The sequence below is a fragment of the Meles meles genome, chromosome X (genome assembly GCF_922984935.1).
Source record: "Meles meles chromosome X, mMelMel3.1 paternal haplotype, whole genome shotgun sequence".
Lineage (NCBI taxonomy): Eukaryota > Metazoa > Chordata > Mammalia > Carnivora > Mustelidae > Meles > Meles meles.
This window is the reverse complement of record NC_060087.1, coordinates 72,097,135-72,109,695: the sequence shown is the minus strand read 5'-3', so window position 1 is coordinate 72,109,695 and position 12,561 is coordinate 72,097,135. Positions and strand designations below refer to the sequence as shown.

At 37.1% G+C, this 12,561-nt stretch overlaps 1 protein-coding gene across 3 annotated transcripts in view; it reads right to left on the bottom strand.

Moving 5' to 3' along the window:
* Window positions 1-12,561, bottom strand: part of APOOL (apolipoprotein O like) — a 125,917-nt gene that overhangs the window by 8,833 nt on the left and 104,523 nt on the right. The window lies entirely within an intron of this gene.

Genomic DNA, 12,561 nt, shown 5'->3' with positions numbered 1-12,561 from the left:
GAACCCCCAACGAAATCAACAAAGCAGATTCACACCAAGACACATTATAATTAAATGGCAAAATACAGTGATAAAGGATAAACAATTAAAAGCAGCAAGACAAAAGTAGACAGTTACATACAAAGGAAACACCATCAGGCTATCAAGGGATTTATTTGCATAAACTTTGCAAGCAAAAAGAGACTGGCATGATATATTCAAAGTTTTGAATGGGAAAAATCTGCAGCCAGTAATATTCTATTCAACAAGGCTTTAACTCAGACTACAAGGAGAGATAAAGTTTCCCAGACAAACAAAAATTAAAGGAGTTCATGATAACTAAACCAGACCTGCAAGAACTATTAAAGGGGACTCTGAGTGGAAAGGAGAGACTAAAAGTGAAAGAATACAGGTAGGAAAGATAAAAGCAGCAAAAACAAGTATTTCTCTAAAAATCAGACAAGGAAAAAAAAATCAGACAAGGAACCCACAAAATAAAAAGATATAAAATATGAAACCATATACTTAACACAGAGAGAGGAGAGGAATAAAGAATTGGTCCAAACCATTAAATAATATAGAGCTATATGCAGAAGATGTTATATACAAAATTGATGGTAATGACATATTAAAAAAACTGTAATAGAACATTGAGATACCACCTAACACCAGTTAGAATGGCCAAAATTAGCAAGACAGGAAACAACGTGTGCTGGAGAGGATGTGGAGAAAGGGGAACCCTCTTACACTGTTGGTGGGAATGCAAGTTAGTGCAGCCACTTTGGAGAACAGTGTGGAGATTCCTGAAGAAATTAAAAATAGAGCTTCCCTATGACCCTGCAATTGCACTGCTGGGCATTTACCCCAAAGATACAGATGTAGTGAAAAGAAGGGCCATTTGTACCCCAATGTTTATTGCAGCAATGGCTACGGTCGCCAAACTGTGGAAAGAACCAAGATGCCCTTCAACGGATGAATGGATAAGGAAGATGTGGTCCATATACACAATGGAGTATTATGCCTCCATCAGAAAGGACGAATACCCAACTTTTGTAGCAACATGGACAGGACTGGAAGAAATTATGCTGAGCGAAATAAGTCAAGCAGAGAGTCAAGTATCATATGGTCTCACTTATTTGTGGAGCATAACAAATAACATGGAGGACATGGGGAGATGGAGAGGAGAGGGAGTTGAGGGAAACTGGAAGGGGAGATGAACCATGAGAGACTATGGACTCTGAAAAACAACCAGAGGGTTATGAAGGGGCGGCAGGAGGGGGTGGGGTGGGGTGGGAGGTTGAGGAACCAGGTGGTGGGTAATAGGGAGGGCACGTACTGCATGGAGCACTGGGTGTGATGCCAAAACAATGAACACTGTTATGCTGTAAATAAGCAAATAAAAATAAATAAATTAATTAAAAAAAAATAAAAAAAAAAAAAACTGTAATAGAGATGCAGAAAATACAAAGAAATCCAAATATATCACTAAAGAAAACCAGCAAACCATGGAAGAGAGGAAGAAAAATCAGAGCAATCAGAAACAACCATAAAATAGAGAATACATTGGCAATAAATACATATTTATCAATAATTATTCTGAATGTTCATGGAATAAAAGCGCCAATCAAAAGACATGGGGTATCAGAATGGATTAAAAAAATATATAAGACCCATCATACTGCCTAAAAGAGACTCATTTTGGACCTAAAGACACCTACACATCGAAGGTGAGAGGACAGAGAAACATCTAACATGCAAATGGATGTCAAAAGAAAGCTGGAATAACAATACATATATTGGACAAAACATACTTTAAAGCAAAGACTGTAAGAAGAGTCAAAGAAGGGCACTATACAACCATTAAGGGGACATTTCAAAAAGAAGATAGAACAACTCTAAATATTTATGTACCCAACACAGGAGCACCCAAATACATAAAACAGTTAATAACAAACATAAAGGAACTAAAGGAAAATAATCTAATTAGAGTAGTGGACTTAAACTTCCCACTTAAGAGCAATGCACAGATCCTCTAAAAAGAAAAACAAGGGAACAATGGCTTTGAATGACACACAGGACCAGATGGATTGAACCGATATATTCAGAACATTTCATCCTAAAAGAGCAGAATACACATTCTTTTCAAGTGCACATGGACAATTTCCCAGAATAAATCATATATGAGATCACAAAAAAAGCTTTAACAAACTGAAAAAAATTGAAGCATACCACATATCTCATCTGACCACAACACTATGAAACTAGAAGTCACCCACAAGAAAAAAAATCTGCTAAGTCCACAAATACATGGAGGTTAAATAACATGCTACTATAGAATGAATGGGTCAATCAGGAAATTTAAAAAAAGTTGTAAGAAAGAACATGGAAACACATTAAAACAAAAACACAACGGTTCAAAACTTTTGGGATATAGCAAAAAGAAGTTCTAAGAAGGAAGTTTATAGCAACACAGGCCTACATCAAGAAGCAATAAAAATCTCAAATAAACAATGTAACTTTACACCTAAGAAGCAGGAAAAGAGAAACAAACAATATCTCAAACCAGCAGAAAGAAGGACATGATAAAGATCAGAGCAGAAACAAATGATATACAAACTAAAAAAAAAACAAACAATACAAAGGGTCAATGAAACCTGGTTTCTTTGAATGAGGTGGATCTTTGAAAAAAATGGATAAAATTGGTAAATGTCTAGCCATACTCATTAAGGAAAAAATGGGAAAGAACTCCAGTAAATAAAATTATAAATGAGAGAAGAGAAATAAAACCAACATCATAGAAATACAATTATAAGAGAATATTAAGAAATCAATATGCTGACAAATTGGTCAACCTAGAGGACATGGATAAATTTCTAGAAAAGTATATTTGAACAGACTGATCACCATAAAAAATTGAATCAGTAATCAAAAAATCCCAAACCAACAAAAGTCCAAGACCAGATGGCTTTACAAGGAGGGGAGACAAAGCATGAGAAACTGTGTACTCTAAGAAACAAACTGAGGCTTTTGGAAGGGAGGGGGTAGGGGGATGGGTGGTGGGTATTAAGGAGGGCACGTATTGCATGGAGCACTGGGTGTGGTGTATAAACAATGTATCTTGGAACACTGAAAAATAAAATTTTTAAAAATTAAAGGTAATATGTTAAATACTTTAGGAGATATTATAGAAAATAAATGTGTACAGAACAAAAAAAAAGAAAAAAAGAAGAGTTCCTACCTATTCTTCTCAAACTGTTCCAAAAAATAGAAAAGGAAGGAAAACTTCCAAATTCATTCTATGAGGCCAGCATTACCCTGATACCAAAACCAGATAAAGATAACCCTAACAGGGAAAATGATAGGCTGTTATCTCTGATGATCATAGATGCAAAAATCATCAACAAAATGCTAAGAAATCTAATTCAACAATACATTAAAAATCATTCATCACAATCAAGTGGGATTTATATCTGTGTTGTAAGGGTGGTTTATTTTTCACAAATCAATCAACAGGTTACACCACATCAATGAGAGAAAGGATAAGAAACATATGTTCATCTGAACAGATACAGATCAAGAGCCTTTGACAAAGTACAACATTCGTTCATGATAAAAACTCTCAACAAAGATTTAGAGGGAACAAACATCAACATAATAAAGACAAATATGAAAAATTCACATTAACATGATAATCCATGGGGAAAAACTGAAACCTTTTCCCCTAATAGGACCAAGACAAGGATATCCACTCTCACCACACTGATTCAACATAGCACTGGAAGTCCTAGCCACAGCAATCAGACAACAAAAATAAATAAAAGACAACAATTTGGTAAAGAAGAGAAACTTTGACTATTTGCAGCTGACCTTATACTATATACAGAAAACCCAAGAGACCCCACCAAAAAAACTGCAAAATGATAAAAGATTTTAGTAAAGTTGCAGAATACAAAATCAAAGTACAGAAAGCTGTTGCAATTTCTAGACAGCAATAGTGAATAAGCAGAAAGTAATTAAGGAAATGCTCCAAAAACAAAAAGTTAGCTAGGAATAATTTTAACCACAGAGGTGAAAGACGTGTACTCTGACAACTATAGAACGCTTATGAAAGAGACTGAAGGTGACACAAAGATATAGACATTTCATGCTCATGGATGGAAGTAGAGATACTGTTAACATGACTATACTACCCAAAGCAATTTACACATTTAATGTAATCCCTATCAAAATACCACCAGCATTTTTCACAGAACAAGAACAAACAATTCTAAAATTGTATGGAATCACAAAAGACCCCAAGTCACCAAAGCAACCTTGAAAAAGCAAGCAAAGCTGGAGGCATGATAATTGCATCACAAAGCTGTAGTATTCAAACCAGTATGATAATGGCACAAGAACAGACATATAGATCAATGGAACATAACAGAAAACACAGAAATGAATCCACAACTATATGGTCAATCAATCTTCGACAAAGCAAGAAAAAATAACCAGTGGGAAATAGTCTCTTCCACAAATGGTGTTGGGCAAACCAGAAAGTAACATGTTAAAAAGTGGTACTAGGAACACTTTGTTATATCATACAAAAAACTAAAGTCAGAGTGGATTAAAGACCTAAATGTGAGACCTGAGCCCCTCAAAATCCTAGAAGGGAGTATAGGCAATAATGTCTCAGAAATCAGCCATAGCCAACACTTTTCTAGAAAGGTCCCATGAGGCAAGGGAAAGAAACTCAATAATAAACTATGGGGAGTAAATCAATATAAAAGGCTCCTACACAATGAAGGAAATAACAAAACTGAAAGGCAACCTATTGAAAGGTAGAAGATATTTGCTTATGACATTACCAATAAAGGGTTAGTATCTAAACCATATTAAGAATTTAATACAACTCAAAACCTGAAAACAACAACAAAAAAATCTAATTAAAAAAATGGGTAAAAGCCATGAACGGGTATTTCTCTGAAGTAGACATACTGACAACCAACAGACACATGAAAAGATGCTCATCATCACTTGTCATCAGGGAAATGCAAATCAAAACTACAATGCAGTATCAACTCAAACCTGTCAGAATGGATAAAATCAACAACACAAGAAACAAAAGGCATTGGGGAGGGTGTAGAGAAAAATCAACCCTACTGCACGGAGGGTGGGAATGCAAACTGGGGCAGCCAGTCTGGAAAACAGTATGGAGGTTCCTTAGAGAGTTAAAAATAGAATTATGCTATGATTCAACAACTGCACTAGTGGGTATTTATCCAAAGAATACAAAAATACTAATTCAAAGGGATAAGGCACCCCTGTGTTTATAGCAGCATTATTTATAATAGCCAAGATATGGAAGCAACACATGTATCCACTGACTGATGAATGGATAAAGAAGATGTGGCAAAGGAGTAAAGATGGTGGAGGAATAGGGGGACCTTAAGTTTGTCTCATCCCTTGAACAGAGCTAGAAAAATATCAAATCATTCTGAACACCCAAGAAATCTGAGAACAGAACAAACCGCACATCTACAGGCAGAAAAACAGTCACCTTTGGGAAGGTAGATGTTGTGGAGAGTTGAAAAGAACTGTGGGTGTGGCAGAGTGGAGGGAGCCCTGATCATGAAGAGAAGAGCAAGAGAGAAAGAGAGAGGGAGAGAAAGAAGAGTGAAGGCACAGGCAGGGGAATGCACATGTAAAACTCTTCCCCAAAACTACTCACTGGGAAAATGAGAGGGGCTAACTACTGTAAGTTTTTATAATCAGCAGAGCTCAAAGTCAAATTAGAAGTCTGCACTATCACTGGTGTCATGCTTGGTGGGTTTAGTGATGCTCCAGTAGGGAAGGAAGGCTGAGACCCAGGAGCAGGCAGCATGGTCTGAGGATCCACTGGGTCACATGATGACAAAGTTCCCATTCCTGCAGTGCACTTGGGAGTGGTGTCACGGCATCTCTGGGGACAAAAGAGATGGCGGCACCAATGTGCCACCCTGCTCACTAGCACAGGAACAAAGATACCAGCTGCGGGCAGCAAACCTTGGCACCAGCCTTTTGTATGCTTTATATAAACTCTGAACCACTGCACAGTCATGCTACTGCTTTTCTGGGACAGACCAGAACAGGGCACAACACAGCTAAACCCTTCCCCAGAGTATCAGTATAGGTCCACACCGAGTGGGTCCTAAAATTTGGAGTTTTGAAACCCAGCTACAGGCCTGAGATAAAACACAGGGGTACTGTGGCACTTAGCAGGCAGACAGCTCAGACATCCCCAGAGAGGGTAAAGGCAGGGATCTTAAGGAATCTGGTGAGACACAGGAGGCGACTGTCTGCTCTTCAGTGAGGGCTTCCTGAAGAGTAGGTGGTGTGAATTCCCTGCTTCAGGGAAAGGAGAGGAGGGTGACCTTCCTCCACCCATGAGCACTGACTGACTTCAGAGAGCAACATAGCGCCACTCAGTGGAGGCCAGAGCTGCTTACACCAAGCCCCATCCCCTAGTGCCCCCTAGTGCATTTCCACTAAGGCAAGTGTGGATGAGAATCAGTGCAGCAGGGCCCTCCCCCAGAAGATCAGCACAAACCCCTTGCACGCACCGAGTCTATCGATTCACAGAGTGCAACAAAGCTTTAGTTTTAAGGGAAATGGGATCTACCTTTTTTTTTTTCATCTAGCTTCTTTTAACAAGCAGACCAAAACACACCTATTTATACCTTGCCACACAGTAGACATGGTCTAAACATCCCTCACTGCAGGCAAGGAGAAACTGCAGAGGACTGCCCTGAGGAAAGGAACAACAAAAACACAAGAGCAGAGCACACACTCTGAAACACCTCCTGAAGCACTAGGTCCAAGGCAGTATAGGACCTCTTCTTAAAATAGCCATTACTCTCAGGAGCAGCAATAGAACAGGCTTTCCTAACAATAACACATGAAAAAGAAAAAGAAAAAAAAAAAAACCAGTGACCTAGACAAAATGACACTATGGAGGAATTTACCCCAAAAGAAAGAACAGGAAGAAATGATGGCCAGGAATTTAATCAATATAGATATAAGTATGATGCCTGAACCACAATTTAAAATAATGATTATATGGGTCCTAGCTGGGCTTGAGAAAAGCACAGAAGACACTAGAGAATCCCTTACAACAGAGATAAAAGAACTATAAACTAGTCAAGCCAAAATAAAAAATGCTATAACCAAGATGACAATCTGACTGCATACAATGACAAGAATGGACAAACCAGAGGAATGGGTAATACAGAAGATAAAATTAATAACAGTCGTATCAAAGGAGTCCAAGAAGTAGAGAAACAAGGAAAGGCAGAAGGCTTATTTGTGCAAAGTATAACTGAAAACTTGCCTAATCAGGGGTAGGAAACAGACATTGAAATTTAAGAAACACAAAGAACTCCCATTATACACATTCAGTATACATATGCATATACACTATACATTCACAATATACACAGACAAGGAAAGAATCCTGAAAGCAGCAATGGGGAAAAAAATCCTTAAACAACAATGGAACACAGGTCAGGTTTGCAGCAGACTTGGCCACAGAAACATCGTAGGGCAGAAGACAGTGGTGTGATATATTCAAAGTGCTGAATGGGAAAAATACACAGCCAAGAATACTTATACAGTAAGTCTGTCATTCAGAATAAACAAACAAAAACAACAAATAAAACAAACCAAAAAAAAAAAAAAAGGAGTTTGTAACCACTAAACCAGCCCTGCAAGAAAAATTAAAGGGAACACTCTGAGTAGGGAAAAAGATGACATGAAGAAACAAAGACTAGAAAGGAAAGGAGAGCACCACCAGAAGCACCAATTTACAGATAAAGTGATGGCACTAAATTCATATCTACCAATAATCACTCTGAATGTAAATGGATTAAATGCTCCAATCAAAACACATAGGGTATCAGAATGGATTTTAAAAAAAGACCCATATATATGCCGCCTACAGAAAACTCATTTTATACCTAAAGACACCTGGAGATTGAAAGTAAGGGGATGAAGAACTATCTATTATGTTAATGGATGTCAAAAGAAAGCCAGAATAGCCATACATTTATCAAACTAGATTTTAAAGCAAAGACTGTAACAAGAAGAAGGGTATTATATCAAAATTAAAGGGTCTATCCATCAAGAAGATCTAACAATTATAAATACTTATACCTCCAAATAGAGAGCATGCAAATATATAAATCAATAACAAAAACACCAAATCTCACTGATAATAATATAATAATAGCTGGGGACATTAACACTCCACTTACAGCAATGGACAGATCACCTAAGCAGAAAATCAACAAGGAAACGATGGTTCTGAATGAAACACTAGACAGATGGACTAAACAGATATATTCAGAGCATTTCATCCTAAAGCAGCAAAATACACAAATTCTTTTCAGGTGTACATGGAACATTTTCCAGAACAGATCACACACTGGATCAAAAATCAGGCTTCAACAAGTACAAAAAGATTGAGATCATATCATGCATAGTTTCAGAACACAACACAATGAAACTTGAAGTCAATCACGAGAAAAAATTTGGAAAGACAACAAATACATGAAGGTTAAAGAACATCCTATTAAAGAATGGCTTAGCCAGGAAATTAAAGAAGAAATAAAAAAAAAATGAAAACATGACAGCCCAAAACATTTCAGATGCAGTAAAGGTGGCCCTAAGAGGGAAGCATAATATAGCAATACAGGCCTACCTAAAGAAAGAAAAAAGTCTCAAATGGATAGCCTAATCATATACATAAAGGAGCTAGAAAAGAAACAGCAAATAAATCATAAAGCCAGAAGAAGGGAAATTATAAAGATTAGACCAGAAATAAACGTTATTCAGATAAAAGAAAAAGTTATACAGACCAATGAAACTAAGAGCTGGTACTTTGAAAGAAGTAATAAAATTGATAAACCGTAGCCAGACTTATCAAAAAGAAAAAAGAAAATGACTGAAATAAATAAAATCATGAATGAAGGAGGAGAGATCACAACCAACACAAAAAATATAAACAATTTCAAGAGAGTATTATGAAAAATTAGATGCCAACAAACTGGGCAATCTGGAGACATGAACAAATAATTAGAAACATACAAAATATCAAAACTGAAACAAGAACAATTAGAAAATTTGAACAGACTCATAGCCAGCAAACAAACTGAATCAGCAATCAAAAGTTTCCCAGCAAACAAAAATGCAGAGCCAGATGGCTTCCCAGCAGATTTATACCAGATATTTAAAGTAGAGTTAATATATATTCTTCTCAAACCATTCCAAAAAAGCAGAAATGGAAGGAAAACTTTCAAACATTCTACAAGGCCAGCATAACCTTGATTCCAAAACCAAAGACCCCACCAAAAAGAATTACCTGCCAATATTCCTGATGAACATGGATGCAAAAATTCTCAACAAGATGCTAGCAATTCACATCCAGCAGTATATTAAAAGAATTATTCACTGCAATCAAGTGGGATTTATTTCTGGGATTCAGGGGTGTTCAACAATAGCAAAACAATTAATGCAATATACCACCTTAATGAAAGAAAGGATAAGAACCATATGATCCTCTCAATAGATGTAGAAAAAGCATTTCACAAAATGCAGAATCAATTTTTGATAAAAACCCTCTACCATGTAGGGATGGGGCAACATACTTCAGCATCATAAAAGCAATACACAAAAGATCCACAGCCAGGGGCGCCTGGGTGGCTCAGTGGGTTAAGCCGCTGCCTTTGGCTCAGGTCATGATCTCAGGATCCTGGGATCGAGTCCCGCATCGGGCTCTCTGCTCAGCGGAGAGCCTGCTTCCCTTCCTCTCTCTCTGCCTGCCTCTCTTGTGATTTCTGTCAAATAAATAAAATCTTAAAAAAAAAAAAATCCACAGCCAATATCATTGTCAGTAGGGAAATACTGAGAGCTTTTCCTCTACAGTCAGGACCAAGAGAGGAATGTCCAGTCTCACAATTGCTATTTAACATAGTACTGGAAGTCAGCCTCAGCAGTCAGAAAACAAAAAGAAATAAAAAGCATCCAAATCGGCAAAGAAGAGTCAAACTTTCACTATTTGCAGATGACATGACACTATGCAGAAAACCCAAAAGATTCCACCAAAATATTGGGAGAACTAATACATCAATTCAGCAATGACACAGGTTATAAAATCAATGTACAGAAATCTGCTGCATTTCTATAATCCAATTATGAAGCAGCAGAAAGCTATCAGTCCCATTTATAATTGCAACAAAAACCGTAAGATTCCTAGGAATAAACCTAACCAAAGAGGCAAAAAATACCCTGAAAACTACAGAGCACTTATGAAAGAAACTGAAAAGGACAGAAAGAAGTGGAAAAACATTCCATGCTCAAGGACTGGAAGAACAAACATTTTTAAAATGTCTGTAGTACTGAAAGCAATCTGCACATTTAAGGCAATCCCTTAACACCACCAGCATTTTTCACAGAGCTAGAACAAATAATCCTAAAATTTTTATGGGAACACAAAACATTCAAAATAGCAAAAGCAATCCTGAAAAAGAAGAGCAAAGCTGGAAGCCTCATGATTCCAGACTTTAAACTACATTACAAAGTTGTAGTCATCAAGACAGTATGGTACTGACACAAAAACAGAGCTGAAGATCAGTGGAACAGAAAAGAAAACCAAGAAATGGACCCACAACTATATGGTCAATTAATCTTGACAAAGCAAGAATATCCAATGGAAAAAAGTCTTGGGGTGCCTGGGTAGCTCAGTCAGTTGGGTGTCCAAGATTTTTGCTCAGGTCATGATCTCAGGGTCATGGTATCAAGCCCCATGTCAGGCTCCATGTGTAGGCCCTGCTTAAGATTCTCTCTCTCCCTTTTCCCCTTCCTCCCTGCTAGTGTTCCCACTCAAAAAAAAAAAAAAAAAAAAAGTCTCTTCAAGAAGTGATGCTGGGAAAACTGGGCAGCCATATGCAGAAGAATAACTGGACTAGTTTCTTACACCATACATAAAAATAAACCCGAAATAAAGACCTAAACGTAAGACAGGAAACCATCAAAATCCTAGAGGAGAACACAGCAGAAACCTCTTTGACCTGGCTGTAGCAACTTATTATCAGACACATCTCCAGAGGCAAGGGAAACAAAAGCAAAAATGAACTACAGGGACATCCTCAAGATAAAAAGCTTCTGCACAGCAAAGGAAACAATCAAGAAAACTAAAACGCAGCCTTCAGAATCAGAGAAGATAGCTGCAAATAACATACCCGATGAAAGGTTAGTATCCAAAATCTATAAAGAAATATCCAACTCAATACCCAAAAAACAAACAACAGTTATGAAATGGGCAGAAGACATGAATAAACATGTTTCCAAAGAAGACATACAGATGGCTAACAGGCACATGAAAAGATACTCAATATCACTCACCATCAGGGAAATACAAATCAAAACCACAATGAAGTACCACTTCAGGCCTGTCAGAATGGCTAACTTTAACAACACAGGAAACAACAGATGTCGGTAAGGATGTGGAGAAGGTTGAACCATGTTACACTATTGGTAGGAATCCAAACTGGTGCAGCCATTCTGGAAAATAGTATGGAGGTTCCTCACCAAATTAAAAATAGAGCTACCCACAACCCAACAATTGCACTACTAGGTATTTACCCAAAGAATACAAATACCACTACTAGGTATTAACCCAAAGGATACAAAAATACAGATTTGAAGGGGTACATGCACCACAATGTTTTTAACAGCATTATCAGCGGCATTCAAAACATGGAAATAGCCCAAATGGCCATCGATACACACACACACATACACACAAACATCTCCTTTACATATAATCTATCTAATCTATCTATATATCCATGGATGCAAGAAAAAAAAAGAAAATAGAAAAAGAGGGACAAGCCAGGGAACAGACTCTTAACTCTTGAGGACAAATTGATGGTTACCAGAGGGGAGGTTGGTGAGGGATTGGTGAAAGAGCTGTTGGGGATTAAGGAGTATGTTTGTTTTGATGAGCACAGGGTGTTCTATGGCAGAGCTGAATCACTGTGTTATACAGCTGAAAATAATATAACACTGTATGCTAACTGTACCAGAATTGAAAATAAATAATAAAAAAGTAAATACTGTAAACCATCATATTAGAAATGAGAGGGGACAGGGGAACATTGTAAAACACCAGGTTTGTTACTCAGTGACAGGTTTTGTAAAAATTAAAATAGCGGAGGTAGCTGAAATTAGAGACAAAACTCTGATTTTAACCTATATAGTTATATATATATTGTATATATAGTGTATATATAGTATATAGATATATATAACAGATATCTATATTGTATATAGGTAACCTACATACAATAGAAAGAGCTTGGACTTTGGTATTTGAAAAAGCTAGGCTATCAATACATCTCTATTCCTCACAAGCTACATGACTTTGGGCAAGTTACTTAAGCTTCCTGAGTCTCAAGTTGTTCATTGAGCAATGATTATAATTACATATGCACAAGAGCTGTTTGTTTTGTTTTGCCTTTTCGGTGAGAATTGAATAACAACAGGATATATTTATAGCTCTTTATA